This window comes from Cibotium barometz, chromosome 34 (genome assembly GCF_041138505.1).
Source record: "Cibotium barometz isolate CiBa-2024 chromosome 34, ASM4113850v1, whole genome shotgun sequence".
In the NCBI taxonomy this organism is placed as follows: domain Eukaryota; kingdom Viridiplantae; phylum Streptophyta; class Polypodiopsida; order Cyatheales; family Cibotiaceae; genus Cibotium; species Cibotium barometz.
In genome coordinates this window covers 41,422,888-41,433,763 of record NC_141079.1, presented here as the reverse complement: position 1 = coordinate 41,433,763, position 10,876 = coordinate 41,422,888, and positions in this window count along the sequence as shown.

Genomic DNA, 10,876 nt, shown 5'->3' with positions numbered 1-10,876 from the left:
ATATTCTGTACTCCATTGATAATGGTATCGATGTCCTGATCATCCTCATCAACATCACCATCATCCTCAATGGTAGGGTCATTCTCATGATCATGAGAAATGGCATGTTCATCCTCATTATCATGATCATCTCTTATTTCTTGATCATCGATCACAACATCTTCAATGGCATGTTCGACGTCATCTTCATTGCGGCTTGTTACATCCTCCATATGCTCCATATCAGTGAATGTATTATACATCACTTTGGAACGTGGTGCAATAGGGATGACGTACCACCATTTGATGTCATGCACCATTGGTAGATAGATAACCTACTCAAATACACACAGTACAGTAATTAATTAGCATATCAAAAGTCAAGGGGTACGCGAGCTTAGATATATATGTACATGAAACACATTAGTAAAAAAATGCATACCTGCTCACATTGTTGTGGCAATACGAGCCTATCTTTCTTTGTTTGCCAGAACTTTGTAGAGTCAATAGTTACATATCCACTTGCATGGCATTTTATCGTTGCATCAGGCCCTTTTTCCACCACGTTCATTTGCCATTTGACATCCAAAACATACACAAAGAAGCGACGAAAGTCAAGCCTAAATATGTCTTGGATTATGCCACAATAATCATCCATTTTTCCATTAGCTCCCTCAAAGCTACTAATGACACCGCAATCTTGTGTATTTCTCTTTTCATCAATTCTTTGTGTTCGAAAATGCTTGCCTTCACACCATATAGCATTGAACATAGTGCACTGGACCAAAATAGAAGCAATATTTGTGTAAGCAATGTGAATAAATATTAAAAGCAAATCACTTACAACTAATGCAAAACATTAGTTCTATGTACCTTTGACATGCATCCTCGTGCATACTCCCATTCTTCCGCCGTGATATGCAGCCCCTCGTCGCTCTCTGCTCTCTCCATTTCCTCATGCAACCAATCAACATGGATATCATTCGGAAGTGTTGCTAGATGCTTAGGGTACACCTTCCGAGAGCCATGTTGCCTCCGAAAGAGACCTCTTTCTGCTTGCCTTTTTGTCTTTGCATCCTCATATCTTGTAACCCATCTGCTCATCACATCACTATTAAGGATACAAGTGAAATTGAGATCATCAATCAATGTTCTGTCAATTACTTTACTCTGTCCTTTTCCTTGAGGCACAATAGAGGTCATCCTCAAGTCCTCTTCATTGCTCCATAGTCGTGGCAAAGAGCTGTCCACCTGACCAAGAAATTCTGAAATATATACAAGAGACTCTTGTATCAACCAACCCTCGGCCATGCTTCCTTCAGGCCTTGTACTTTGCCTCACAAAGTCTTTTAAGGTCTTCATGAAGCGCTCTAGGAAGAACATCCAACGTGCATGCACAGTACCACATAAAGCAATTTCGTCCACTAAATGCACAATGAGATGTAGTTGACTTGTGAGAATGGTTCGCGGAAAAGTCTCCTCTACCAAACAAACCACCTCCACTGCCATAACACGCGCATCATCCAACGTGGCTGGATCAATTGCTTTGAAACTAACATATCTGAAAAATAAATAAATAGTACGTTATACCTCATGCACGGTCATTTTGCAAGGTATAATGAAGGGTGATCTGAGCATGGGTTTTACATACCTCACAAGCTCGCCCATCTTATAAATACATTTTTTCAAACTCTTATTCGCACAATGGTCGATGCTAGTAGGTAGTATGAACTGCGCACATAAGAGCACATTTATGGTTTATGGCATTACAAAATTTAATTTCAACGTACGTACAAGACTTGGAAAACACTTACTTGAAGCATCTTGTGCCAATCGTGGGACTTCAACCCATATAGTTGCTCAACGCCTCTTTTCTTAGTGGTTGTAAAGGCTCCCTTCAATGATCTCATGCATCCAGTGGGAGTACGCAAAGTGGTGATGGCCTGCTTTACCTGCTTCTCCTCTTTCTTTGATATAATCCATGGTGCAGGCGGAAGACGAACATGCCCACCCACCTCTTGTGGCCAAGCTTGACGCATACGTCCTGCGACCCGCAAGTCCTCACGTACGCTAACATTGTCTCGTTTACCAGTAATATGTTCCCAAATACCAGATCCCACATTCTTGAAGATGTGCATGGGATCAAGAAGATGGTTGATCTTAAGATGGGTCCAATATGGCAGCCGAAAAAAAATGGAGTACCTGCACAAGGGATTGCTCTATGTGACCTTTAATCCAATTAGAGACTACACAAAACAAGATTGAAAAAACATCACTATACCTGTTCATGCCATCTGGAGGAAGAATAGTTGTAGACTCCCAAATACGCTTCCAATCTTTTGCATGAAGTGTTTGTGGAGGAATGTTACTCTTACTAGCAACATATTTAGGATGATCTGAGGGGAGAAATCGATGATGATTATCGAATATAGTCTTACACAAACCATCAGCATACTCATGTACTAACGAAGGGCCACAAACAGGACATGCATGTTTACCCGATGTTTTCAAACCTGTTAAAATATAAATAAAAGTTAGAATAATAAAGTCAAACCGTCTAATTAATATATATAGCCAATAGTAATAGAGTAGGGAGGTAATTAGAATTCTTACCAGAACAATCGCTGTATCCTGGAAAGTCATGCATTGTCCACATCAACACTGCTTTTAAGTCGAAGTGTCGAGAGGAGGGAGGCCTACTAATGTCCACCACCGCAACACCTCTCCATAGTTCCTCCAACTCATCAATCAGTGGTTCAAGGTAAACATCCATATGCTTGACTTTATGTTTCCCTGGAATTAGAAGGGATAACATAAGATGTCCCTTCTTGATCGCCATTGATGGTGGAAGGTTGTAATTCATCAACACAACTGGCCACACGCTGTATGCGGTGCTTTTGAAACCAAATGGATTCACTCCATCCATACCCAGGCCAAGTCTCAAGTTTCTGGGCTCTGTTTTAAAGCTGGGCCACTCATCTTCAATATGCTTCCAAGCAGGAGTGTCTGCGGGAATTCTCCACATGCCATCATCCGATCGATGTGAGGAATGCCATGACATGAGCTCTGCTATGGATTTGCACTTGAACATGTGTTTGATGCGAGGAATTATAGGAAAGTGTCGCAAGACTTTACGAGGTACATCGAAACTCTTCATATCTGTTCTGTACCTTGCTTCACCACAAGTGGGACAATGTAGAGCCTCCTTATGCGTCCCACGAAAGAGAATGCAATCATTGACGCATGCATGTATTTTATCATAATCCAGTCCTCCAAGAGATGTCACATAGCGCCTCGCTATGTCTCTTGAGGTGGGTAGTCTATTTTCCTTTGGAAGCATGTTTGATAATAGCCTGCATCCAATATCATCAATTAAAATTAGTCTTAAATCCTAAACCTTAAACCACTAATTCAAATTTGTAAGTTAGAATGCTTACTTCAACAATGCGTCAAGACTTGCATTGCTCCATCCATAAACTGTTTGTATATTAAGTAGTTCAAGTGAAGCACGTAAAACTGAGAATGTGCACCCTTCAAACACCGGTGTCGATGAAGCCTTATAAAGATGCTCTTGTACCATATCATCGTCGTCCATACCTTTGGGATCATCCTTAAAAAGATTCCGCACCATATCATCAAGCACCTCCTCTTCCACAACTTCGTGGGGTGCAGGGCTATTGTCGTCCCTTTCCCACTCATCTTTGACAATAGATCCCGAAGCTCCAGCATCATCTCGTCGACGATTTACGTGCTCTCGTCGCGCGTAGGGTACCACGTTAGGGTGTGGTACTGCATCTTGCTTCAATTTATCAAATTATATGTTACAACTCTATTAATTTAATTTGGATACCATGAGTCATTTGAATACCATCAATTTACATCTACTCACCTCTAAACCTGTTTGATTCCATTCTCCATACATGGAGATGTGATTCAAGGTAATTCGACGTGCTCGTACAATGCATCCTTGACATCGATTACACATACATTTGATCCGTTGTCCCAACCACACATCGCGATTATGATGACGCATTGTCTCATCTTCCCCAGAACTGCTTGAAGAGGTTGATGACATCCTGTGTACAAATCAGAAAACACAAAATCATTATATGTTTTTAATGAAAGCACAAAATCGCGCGTATTGACGCGGCTATCTCCTAAAAATTACGTGTATTAACGCGGCTACTTCCTAAAAATCGCGTGTATTCACGCAGCTAATTTCTGCAAAACGCGTGTATAAACGCAGCTAAAATCACATACACGCGAATATACACGCATTTATAAACGCGAATATAAACGCGGCAGTATGTTTAAACTAAAAATAGCCCGCCTTCCCCAAATATAGATTTTGAACTAAGAAATCAACAGTGCATGCGTTTTCGCCTGTTTTCGCCTCTTCCAACAGCAAGGAGGGAGCAGAGAAAGGAGCACACACACGGGAGAAGGAGGGAGCAGAGACGGAGCAGAGAAGACTCACTTTTTCAGAGGTGAGTCACTTTGTCCTGTGCCTTGTCTCTTTTGTCAGATTTGTGTACTTTGCTCTTTGCTCTTTGGGTTTGTCTTTTTGCACACGATTGGGTTACTGCATCCTGACAGGGGCGACAATGGCTGGTCCTTTTATAAGGACATTCTGTCTTTGTCGGGGGGTCGGTCTTTTCGAGAAAATTTTTTCGCAGGTCGCGTGTACGAACGCGTGTAGAAGCGCGTGTAACCTGTCTGCAGAGTATGTTCACGCGCATATACACGCATTTTTGGACGGGTGTATACACGCGTTTTTTGACGGGTGTATACACGCGTTTCTGCAGACAGAAAACTGCGGCGTTTCAGATTTCATGATTTGCAAGCAACTGACTTGAATGATTTAATTTGTGTGAGTCAAGAGACAGCCCATGATGTACATGAAGATGTTTGTTGCAGGTTCTTTATGGATATTCCAGGTTCTTCATCCGATCCATTTGCGTACAGCAATTGGTTGATGGAGATGATGAATCACTTTGGGCGCCAACCTGGTCCGGTTGAGCTTACAGAGTATATGTATGCCCATCCCCCTCCTTCCCTGCCTGGTGTCTATACCCCTACCGCGAGTATCCAGGGCACTCCAGTGCCGTCTATTCCTCCGAGTCCGACGAGACAGCATGCAGCTTCTCCTCTTCCACGTCCACCGAGGAGACATACCTCGTCCCAGACACACTCACGTACACCCTCACAGCCACCATCACGTGCTCCCTCAGAGCCACCGTCACGTCAGGGCTCACAGCCACCGTCACGTAGACAATCCCCCAGTCGTGACTCCACCCGCAGCAGTAGGAAGAGTGGGAGTGGAGGATGCGGCGGGTGCTTTGGTGGGGGAGGTGGGGGAGGTGGGGGAGGTAGTAGGGCACGCGGTGAGAGAGGAGATAGAGGGAGAAGAGTTAGAGGAGACAGTTCGGAAGAGGAGGAGATGAGAGAGATGGAGAGAGTGGTTTGCTATGATGTGACAGATAGGGGCGGGATAGTGATGGATGCGAGGGGGAGGGAGGTAATGGAGTACATGCGTGGGGTAGTATCAAACTCATATAGAAATTGTTTTATTAAATTTAAAGATCAAAATAGCCGATTAGTTGGGGAGATGATAGAGGCTGTACATAGTCGGTACCCCAATCCCCCACATGCTACATTCTCGGATGTATGGGGAAGGACGCGAATAAGGAAGATCTTAAGTAATAAAAGATCTCACCTTAAAAAACTCGCGTACGATGACCGGCTAAATGTAGCTGCGAGTGGCTATCCTGCCGAGAAACCTGCCACTGCGCACAAACGCGAGTGGAAGGAGGCAAAGAAACGAGCAGAGGGTGGCGTGAAGAGCAGGCAGCATGTGGAGGCACGACGGATCCAGATGGAGACCGTTGGATCTTCGCATTTCGGATCTGGCGGCGTCGAGTCATGGGAGGCAGAGTTCGTAAGTATCCTGCCACTTTATTTGATTGTTTACTTTATTCATTGATTCTATGATTGTTTTAATCTTACAAATTGTGTTGATTATGATACAGCGACGGGTTACGGGGAGGAAGCCCACAACCCACGATACTGCGTATGCTCGCCGGCATAGCAGACGTGACACGTGGGCCATCTTCAGAGCCGAGGGACGTATTACAGACGTGCAGTTTGAGTTGGCCATGAGACCATACGGTCGACAGGTACTTGAAAATTCGTAACGAATGGTTTTGGTTTATTGAATTGCATATATATATACTTATATACTATATATTACTTGAACAGGCACAAGCTGCTGATGATCCACCGGCCGCCGCTGCAGAGGGTGGACGTGAGCACTACTCCTCGGACATTCCGACCGATGTGAGCTCATCTGAGCATGGGGGGAGCACCGAGTCATCATCTGGGTCTGAGTAGTACTCAGACTTGTAGTATCACATTCCATATTGAGGATGTGATTGTATATATTTTTTTTGTAAACTCAAGCCATGGGCTACTTCGAGATATGGACTCCCTTGTATACATGTATGAAATTTTGATAGTAATATTGAATTGATTGATCGATAGTATTACATTCATGTCTGTCTTCAATCGTGTAATGACAATGTATGCATTCATGTCGTTCTTGTCTTAATCTCCCTCGTGCATATGTTCTTCGTGGATGGTCTAATGGGATGGTCTAATGCACCAGAAACCCTAAACCAGAGAGTGCTTTTGGGTGCTGGAATGCTGGAACAGTATTCAGGCACCAAATAGCACTCTCTGGATTTTTTTTTGGCTCTCTGTTCGCGTGTATAAACGCGTCAGAACTGCTAAAACTCGCGTGTATCTGCGCGGATACCCTGGAAATTACGCGTGTATTAATGCGTATAAACTGGCAATAACGCGTGTATAAGCGCATCTAAATTAGAGAAACGCGTGTATAGACGTAGGTATAAACGCGTCTGGGATATTGGACCTGAACAGGATGCGGCTATACACCCGTGTATAAGTGCGTCTAATGTAAGAAAAAGCGTGTATAGCCGCGTGTATCAATGCGTCTGTATAAAAAACGCGGCTACACACCCGTGTATACACGCGTCTGAGTTGTACTATACACGCGGTTTTACACGCATGTCTCTGGCCGCGATGATACACGCGCTGATACACGGGCCCGCTACTTTTTTTCACAAGTCATTTTTAGCGGGGTATGAGCCCGATCCCTTGTAGTGAGCCAGATATTTGATGACATCAAGCGCCGTAGTGCACGTGGTGGTTCTAGCAGGGCCGAGGGTAGTGAAAAGAGGAGGTCATGCCTTAAAAGAAAAGGGTTCCGCAGTGATAAACAAGGGGATAGGACAGACCAGGAAAAGGACAGGGTGGTCATTGGTCTAAAAAACCGAGACCATCCAGGAAGAAAAGAGACAGCGAAATCCAAAAGAAAGAGCAGTATATTAAAGCGCGAAAGGAAAATCGTTGCTTTAATTGCAATGATGTAGGGCACACGAAGGCTGAGTGTCCAAAGCGTAAAGCCAACATGAGTGGCAACAAGCCCAAAAAAGATGGTAAATCTTCTAGGCAGTTGCATATAGTGCAGAAATCCCTCTCAGTTCTGCAGAGTTCAGAGAGGTGACAGTGTGTCATTGTGATGAGCATCACGCTTGTTCGGTAACACCAGCGATGTGGTAGCCTACTATAGGTCCGCATGACATGGTGCACACGTATGGCACCATAGGTGGCCGTAGAGTCACAGTTTTTATTGATGATGGAGCTAGCCACAACTTCTTGAACTACTCATTAGTCAAGAAGTTGGGGTTGACTGAGACCCGGAGTGATCATGAGTATACTGTTGGCCTAGCCAATGGATATGACAAAACGGTATAGAATACCGTATTATTGGGGGTCCCATTATCTATGCAGGACTACAAAGCTTCGCTTGACTTTTAGGTCATGCACTTAGCCGCCAGAGCAGACGTATATCTAGGCAGGGAGTGGCTGTATGGCTTGGGCCCTAGTCTAGCTCGGAATTACCTACATAATACGCTATGTTTTGAGCATGGAGGTAGAGTCATTACCCTGCAGGGCGACTGTACTGTCCCCGCCACACCACTTATTTCCTCCATGGAGTTGTGCTGCACAGCGGTTCGCAGAGACCAGATAGCAGAGGTATATGCTTGTTACCCTCTTTTAAATTGTGTTTTCGTAGATGAAACTGTAAATGATGTTTGCGTAGACAAACAAGGAAAACAAAATAGCCTTGGACGAGACCCACTGTTTGAAAACCCTGTTTGGAATGCATGCGATTCAAACAAGAAAAAATCCAAGGTGAAAGAGACATTAAAGAAAAAGTACGTAGATACTTTAATAAATTTATTAGAGGAATTTCAAGATGTTTTTTCTGATGATTTACCAGATGGTTTACCACCATCTAGAGAAGTAGACCATGGCATCGAAGTTATGCCAGGATCAAAACCTATAAGCAAACTTGCTTATAGGTTAAGCCACTCCGAGGCACAGGAGGTGGAAAAACAATTAACAGAATATTTGAACAAAGGCTTTATTCGGCCTAGTTCAAGTCCGCCGCCGCGGGCATCGCCTATTCTTCTGGTAAAGAAGAAAGACGGATCTATGCGGATGTGCATAGACTATAGGGCTCTTAATCAGATAACGATTAAGAACAAGTATCCGATGCCATGCATGGATGAGTGGTTTGATCAACTCTATGGATCGAGATACTTCACAAAAATAGACCTGAGATCAGGGTATAATCAGGTTAGAATTAAAGCAGAAGATGTTGCGAAGATAGCATTTAGGACCTGTTTCGGGCATTTTGAGTTTTTGGTTATGCCATTTGGGCTAACCAATGCTCCAGCAACGTTTATGACGCTGATGGACAGCATTTTACGTCCATATCTGGGAAAATTCATAGTAGTTTTCCTAGATGATATTCTTGTGTACAGTAAGACACAGAAAGAACACATAGAGCATTTGCGTCTAGTGTTCGAGTTATTGCGAGAGCACAAACTATTTGCAAAGAAAAGCAAATGTGAATTTTTTGAAACAGAAATTCACTACCTTGGCCATATTATATCCGCCGATGGTACACGGATGGAGCCAGAAAAAGTAGACGCTATTCTTAAATGGCCAACGCCGAAGAATCTCGAAGAACTGCAGATTTTTCTTGGCATGTCGGGGTTCTACCGATAATATGTGAAGGACTACGCGAAGAATCTCGAAGAACTGCAGATTTTTCTTGGCATGTCGGGGTTCTACCGATAATATGTGAAGGACTACCGAAGAATCTCGAAGAACTGCAGATTTTTCTTGGCATGTCGGGGTTCTACCGATAATATGTGAAGGACTACGCGAAGATCACAGTCCCGTTAACTGACCAGTTTACGGTCAAAAGCTAAAAACATTAGTTGGGGGGGAAGCCCAACAGAAAAGCTTTGATAAGCTCAAGGTGACCGTAGCAGCTGCACCAATTTTGACTATTGTCGATCCGAATGAACCGTTTGTTTTGGAAACAGACGCTAGTAATGAGGCCATTGGGGCTGTACTTATGCAAAGGGGATGCCCAATTGCATTTGAGAGTAAAAAGTTAGATCGTGCGCAGCGTAACTACTCGGCTTATGAGCGAGAGTTACTAGCGATAATTCATGCACTGAAAAAGTGGAGACACTATTTATATGGTGCTACTTCTGAGGTCCGGACGGACCATGAAAGTCTGAAAGGCCTTTCAAGTCAAAATGACTTGAAGGGTAGAAAAGCTCGGTGGTGGGCGGAGATTCTACAGGAGTTTGACCTTTAGATACGTTACCAGAAAGGTAAGTATAACGTGGTGGCAGATGCACTTAGTCGCATGCCACAGATTAATGAACCTAGTTTCACAGTCTTCAAGAATGATTTCTTGGAGTCACTACGTGGTTTATGTGAGCATGATCCATCTTTTACAGAGGTCTGGAGCGCTGTACGCGTACGCACTTCTTTACAGACGCGACCACCTCCCTCGTTGGCACGTATTGCTAGTTCGGAGAGACTGGCCGAAGGTGCAACGGGAAGGGAAGCGAGAGTTAGTCCGGAGAGACTAGCCGTGTCTTCTGGATATAGTTTGGAGCAGGAGAGCTTTGATGTAGGCCCTTCATCACCTTTGACTGCCATGGCTTCAAAGGGGAGTGATAAACTTCGTCGGGGGGAGAAATATGCTAATTACTCCATTGACGACGGGTACTTACTTTACAAGGGTAGACTATGTGTACCAACTATTGGTGACTTTCGGGCCCAAATTCTTAAAAGAAAGTCATGATAGTCCAAGTGCGGGTAATCCTGGGATTCAGAAGATCTATGCACTAGTAAAAAGACAGTTTTATTGGCCTAGTTTGTTTAAGAACGTCCAGACTTATGTGTTGAAATGCAGTAAGTGCCAGGTCAATAAACATGAACGTCTTAAGGTTGGAGGACTACTCCATCCGTTGGAGATTCCTTAAGGGAAATGGGAAAGCATTTCCATGGATTTCATTACCGGTTTACCCACCAAGACGAGTCGAGGGAATGACTCGGTGTGGGTGGTAGTGGACAGGTTAACTAAAATGGCAAAGTTTATCGCCCACGAAGAAAACTGTTAAAATGCCAGAGTTGGCAAAACTCTTTATTGAACATCTCCACAAGCTATATGGCTTGCCCGCAGATATAGTGTCGGATAGAGATAGAAAGTTCAACAGTCATTTTTGGAGGGAAGTCTTCAAAAAGTTGGATACTACTCTGAGTATGAGTACAGCTGATCATCCGGAGTCTGATGGTCAAACTGAAAGAGAACCAAATTTTAGAGGATATGTTGCGTTCTTATGTTAGTAAGAAGCAATCTAATTGGGAAGAGTACTTGCCCTTATTGGAGTTTGCCTATAACAGCTCCAAACACTCAGCGAGACTAGATTTACACCATTCA